Genomic DNA, 6,000 nt, shown 5'->3' on the forward strand with positions numbered 1-6,000 from the left:
CTAAAAATGAGCCGAACAAAATGAACTTTTCTCCGGACCTAAAATGCAATTTTTGAAAACGCGCATTTTTCCTATCCAAATAAAATGCGAATAAACTCCGACAAACAAACTTTGATCTATTTATTAAATCTTCATTTTTCCTAAATTTGGGAAAGTCATATTATTCCCTCTCTCATATATTTTGACACCGGAAAAATTATTGAAGATCAAATAAATAAATCAAATGATCCTATTTTCAAAATTCGAGAAAACTCTCAAATATGAAAATAACGAAATCTCCAACTCTCTCCGAGGGTCCTTGAGTTGCGTGAAATTTCTAGGATCAACCAAAATGCAAGAAAAATATGATATGCATGATGATCTAGTGTATAACATTCCAAATTAAAATTTGGGATGTTACAAACCTACCCCCCTTAAGATGAATCTCGCCCTCGAGATTCAGGTCGGCTAGAAAATAGGTGAGGGTGGTCCTTGAGCAAATCTTCCTCTCTCTCCCAGGTGGCTTCATCCTCTGAGTGGTGGTTCCACTGAACTTTGCAAAACTTGATAACCTTGCTGCGAGTAACTCTACTGGCAAACTCGAGAATCTTGACTGGCTTCTCCTCATACGTTAGGTCATCCTTTAACTGAATCGCTTCAAGCGGTACGGTATCTCTTAGCGGTATCTCTGCCATCTCGGCATGACATCTCTTCAGCTGAGACACATGGAATACGTCATGAACTCCTGACAGTCCCTCTGGTAATTCCAACTTATAAGCGACTTCTCCCATACGTTTCACGATCTTAAATGGTCCAACGAAACGCGGTGCTAACTTTCCCTTAACTCCAAAGCGCTTAACTCCTCGAAGTGGGGATACTCGGAGATAAACTCTGTCTCCAGTTTCGTAAACTATCTCCTTGCGTTTTGAATCTGCGTAGCTCTTCTGCCTGGACTGGGCTACCTTGAGCCTGTCGCGAATCAACTTAACTTTCCGTTCAGACTCCTTAATCAAATCTGGTCCAAAGAACTGACGGTCTCCAACTTCGTTCCATGACAACGGTGTCCTGCACCTCCTTCCGTATAAAGCTTCGAAAGGGGCCATCTTCAAACTGGTTTGGTAACTGTTGTTATAAGAAAACTCCGCATACGGCAAGTTTTCGTCCCAACTTGATCCATAATCTAGTGCACAAGCTCTCAGCATATCTTCCAAAATCTGATTGACTCTCTCGGTCTGTCCATCCGTCTGTGGGTGAAAAGCTGTGCTGAACTCTAGTCTGGTTCCTAAAGTTTCATGCAACTGATTCCAAAACTTTGAGGTAAATTGGGTTCCTCTATCTGATACGATACTCCTCGGAACTCCATGCAAACAAACGATTTTAGTCATGTATATCTTTGCCAACTTAGCACTGGTGTAAGTGGTCTTAACTGGAATGAAATGTGCTACCTTCGTCAAACGATCAACTACTACCCATATCGAGTCATATCCTGCTTTCGTCCTGGGTAGTCCTGTGATAAAATCCATGCCTATCTTATCCCACTTCCATTCGGGTATCGGCAATGGTTGTAACAGTCCTGCTGGCTTTTGATGTCCTGCCTTTACTCTCTGACATACGTCACAAACTGCTACATAGGCTGCAATATCCTTCTTCATTCCGGTCCACCAGAATGTTTCCTTTAAATCCAAATACATCTTGGTATTCCCTGGGTGAATCGAATATGGTGAATCATGTGCCTCTTGCAAAATCAACTTCCTGATCTCCGGGTCATTGGGCACATAAACACGGTCCTCAAACCATAAGGTATCGTGCTCATCCTCACGAAATCCCTTAGCTTTTCCTTTGCTAAGTTTCTCTTTTATAGCAGCAATCTCCTTGTCAGATTTCTGAGCTTCTCTGATCTTATCCATCAATGTTGACTGAATCTCCAATGCTGCTACATAGCCTCTCGGAACTATTTCCAAACATAGCTCACGAAGGTTTTCTGCTAATTCCTTTGGTATTTTCCCCGTCACTAGGGTATTGACATGGCTCTTACGGCTCAATGCGTTAGCTACTACATTAGCCTTTCCGGGATGGTAATGCAATCTCATGTCATAATCCTTGATGAGCTCCAACCATCTCCTTTGTCGGAGGTTCAACTCCTTCTGCATGAAAATGTACTTCAAACTCTTGTGATCCGTGTACACCTCGCAATGATTTCCAATGAGGAAATGTCTCCACGTCTTCAATGCATGCACTACGGCTGCTAACTCCAAATCATGCATGGCATAATTCAACTCATGAGGCTTCAGTTGTCGTGAAGCATACGAAACAACTCTTCCTTCCTGCATAAGCACTGCTCCAAGTCCTCGACGTGAAGCGTCGCAATACACCTCATAATCCTTGGTCTGATCTGGCAAAATCAATACCGGTGAGGTAACCAAGCGTTTCTTCAACTCCTGGAAACTAGCCTCACACTCCTCAGTCCATTTGAACTTAGTATCCTTCTTCAACAATTCAGTCATAGGCTTTGCAATCTTTGAAAAGTTCTCAATGAATCTCCGGTAGTATCCTGCGAGTCCAAGAAAACTCCGGATCTCTCCAACTGTTGTTGGTGCTTCCCATTCGGTTACGGTCTCAAACTTTGTGGGGTCAACTGCTATACCTTCTCCGGATATAACGTGTCCGAGGAATCCAACTTCCTTCAACCAAAACTCACATTTGCTGAATTTGGCGTATAACTGATGTTCCCTTAGTTTCTCCAAAACCAAACGCAAATGTTCCTTGTGCTCCTCTTCATTCTTCGAATAAACCAGGATGTCATCAATGAACACTACGATGAACTTATCCAAAAACTCCATAAACACTTTGTTCATCAGGTTCATAAAATAGGCAGGTGCGTTAGTCAATCCAAATGACATAACGGTATACTCATACAGTCCATATCTTGTGGTGAATGCTGTCTTAGGTATGTCCTGCTCTCGAATCTTCAACTGATGGTACCCTGATCGCAAATCGATCTTGGAAAACACTTTAGCTCCTTGCAATCGATCAAACAGATCGTTGATCATTGGCAGTGGGTACTTATTCTTGATGGTTACTTCATTCAATCCCCGATAATCTACAACCATCCTTAATGATCCATCCCTCTTTTCCACTAGAAGTACGGGTGATCCCCAAGGCGAAGAACTTGGGCGAATGTAACCTTTATCCAATAATTCCTTAATCTGATTCTTAATTTCCACCAAATCCTTTGCTGGCATCCGGTACGGTCGCTTCGATATTGGGCCTGTACCTGGCAATAACTCAATCAAAAACTCAATGTCTCTATCCGGTGGCATGCCTGGTAATTCCTCAGGAAATACATCAGGAAAATCCTTTACCACTGGTACTTCCTCCTGCACAACTCCTGTTAGGCAATTCACTTGTGTCCTGTTTGGCACATGCCGGGATACATACTTGATCCTTCTTCCTTCTGGTGTGGTAAGCAAAATTGTCTTACTGGCGCAATCGATGTTTCCTCCATACATCGACAGCCAATCCATACCAAGAATCACATCCAACCCTTGGGATTCCAGAATAATTAAATCCGTTGGGAATACATGCCTTCCTATACTCAATGGTACTTGGAAACATCCTTGTCTGGCCATGTATTCTGCTCCTGGCGAGCTTACTAGCATAGGTGTTTTAAGATTCCTAGTGGGCAGGCTATACTTTTCCACAAATCCCCTTGATATGTATGAATGCGATGCACCAGTATCAAAAAGAACGAGTGCAGTAAATGACTTAACCAAAAACTTACCTATTACTGCATCGGGCTGATCTTCAATCTCCTCCACATTAACGTGGTTCACCTGTCCCCTATTGAAAGGGTTCGGCTTCTTCCCAGAGCTTCCATTGCCATTTCCATTCTGGCCTTCGGGACATTCATTGGCATAATGTCCGGTCTTCGAACACTTGAAACAGGTGACTTGACTCAGGTCTCTCTTGGTTGGGGTCGATGGGGTGGTCCGGTTCTGGCCGTTGCTTCCTCCATTCCCATTACCATTCTTGTGGCCATTATGGTTGTGCGAGCTACCTCCTCCATGGGTATGCTGAAACTAAAATCCCGGTTTAGGGGTAAAACGGGGCTTCTGCTGGGCTCCAGAGTTATACTTCCCCCGTCCATACTTCCTCTTACGGTTCTCAATCTGCTGTTGCTTCCCTTCTATCATGATGGCATGATCTACCAACTCCTGGTAGTTGTTGAAACTCGCTACCATCAACTGCATGCTTAGTTCATCATTCAGTCCTTCCAGAAACTTCTCCTGCTTAGCTGCATCCGTAGCAACGTCATCTGGGGCATAACGTGCTAACTTGCTGAAGTCGTCAACGTACTGACCAACTGTCCTTCCTCCTTGGCGTAAGTTGCGAAACTCACGCTTCTTTATGGCCATAGCTCCTGCTGAAACATGGGCAGTGCGGAAAGCTTGCTGAAACTGATCCCATGTGACAGTGTCAACTGGGTAAGTGGCTGTGAAATTCTCCCACCATGCTGCCGCGGGTCCGTCAAGCTGGTGTGCGGCAAACTTCACTTTCTCACCATCCGTGCATCCTGCAGTGGTCAACTCCCTTCCTATCTTACGGAGCCAATCGTCTGCTACTATTGGCTCGGTGCTACTGGAAAACACCGGCGGGTTCAGCCTAAGGAAACGGGCTAAGTGGTCAACAGGTGGTGGTGGTGGTGGGTTGTTGTTGTTGTTGTTCTGCTGATTCTGGACTAACATCTGCATCAATTGATTTTGCTGCTGGATCAACTGAGTGAGCTCCGGTGGAAATCCATTGTCACGTCTCGGAGGCATCTGAGGGTTTAGAAAAGACGAGAATTAAGAATAGAGGGGGTCTAAAGGGAAAACACTACCCATATGCACATGAGGCAAATGCACACAAAATCACTTCAATCAATCAAACAAGGGCTTACAAACGGTCTAAAACTATCGCAAAAGTGCTCGACTATAATGTTTTACATGGGGGAATACTACTACTATCTGGTGGTCATCTAGAAATTTGAACCGGTGGAAGACTCCATGATATCTGCTCCAGCTTCGTCTTCAAAGCCGGGTTCACTTGGATCCGAATTGGTGTCGTCGATGATGATGTAGTTGTCCGGACATGCGACGTACTCGTCTTCTTCCTTGGATGCTAACTTCCTCTTGAGTTCTTCAATCTCCTGCTTAAGATCGCAATTGTGCCTTGCTAGAGCTACGATCTCGTCCATGTAGTCCTTGCGTGTAGACTTCAGTTCTCCTTCTAGCTCGATGATCCTTGCCTTCGCATTCTTCAACTCTATCATATCATTGCACATCTGGTTCTCGTGGCGTCGAATGTGCTGGTTTAACTCCTGGATGAATGCTGCAATGGATCTATCCTTCTTGGTGCTGACTAACTCCCATTGTTCATCTCGGCGTCCGCAAATCTGGTAGATAGTGTCCTTGAGGTCTTCTTGATAAACTTCTCCAATGCGTCCTATGGTGATATGAGCTGCCATGCTCCTTCCCAGACTCCAGGTTGGTGCATTGAAAACACTATCTATGGGTTTCGTGATTGGCGCGAATGTCCTTCCCGGAACGTGAGCTTGAATCTTCCAGCGCTCCTCTTCAGGCAGAGTGGCGTTGAAGGTTCCCGTGAAGCTTGGTAATCCAATGTTCAGGTACTTGGTGACTTCCTTCAGGTGAAATCCAAAAGGTGTGCCTTCATCCGATTGAGCGTACTTAATCTTCGCGTGCGTCATCCTAATAGAGTAGAAAAGATGAGGAGTTAGAAAATGAGAAGAGAATGGTGATCTATGGCTTTAACTTAGTGGTCGTGTCCTATAGTCAGCGTGTGCTCTGATACCATCTCTGTAGCGACCTGACCCGAATGGATCACGTCTACTGTGCTACGGTGTCATCCCTGGATCAGTAATGCTGACACCACACAGTACATCAAGGTTTTATAGCAGAGTTGCAATCACACACTTATTACATCGATGGCTGAAAAAGAACTTATTACAATAAATATGGC

The sequence above is a fragment of the Triticum urartu genome, chromosome 4 (assembly GCF_003073215.2).
Source record: "Triticum urartu cultivar G1812 chromosome 4, Tu2.1, whole genome shotgun sequence".
NCBI classification, from domain to species: domain Eukaryota; kingdom Viridiplantae; phylum Streptophyta; class Magnoliopsida; order Poales; family Poaceae; genus Triticum; species Triticum urartu.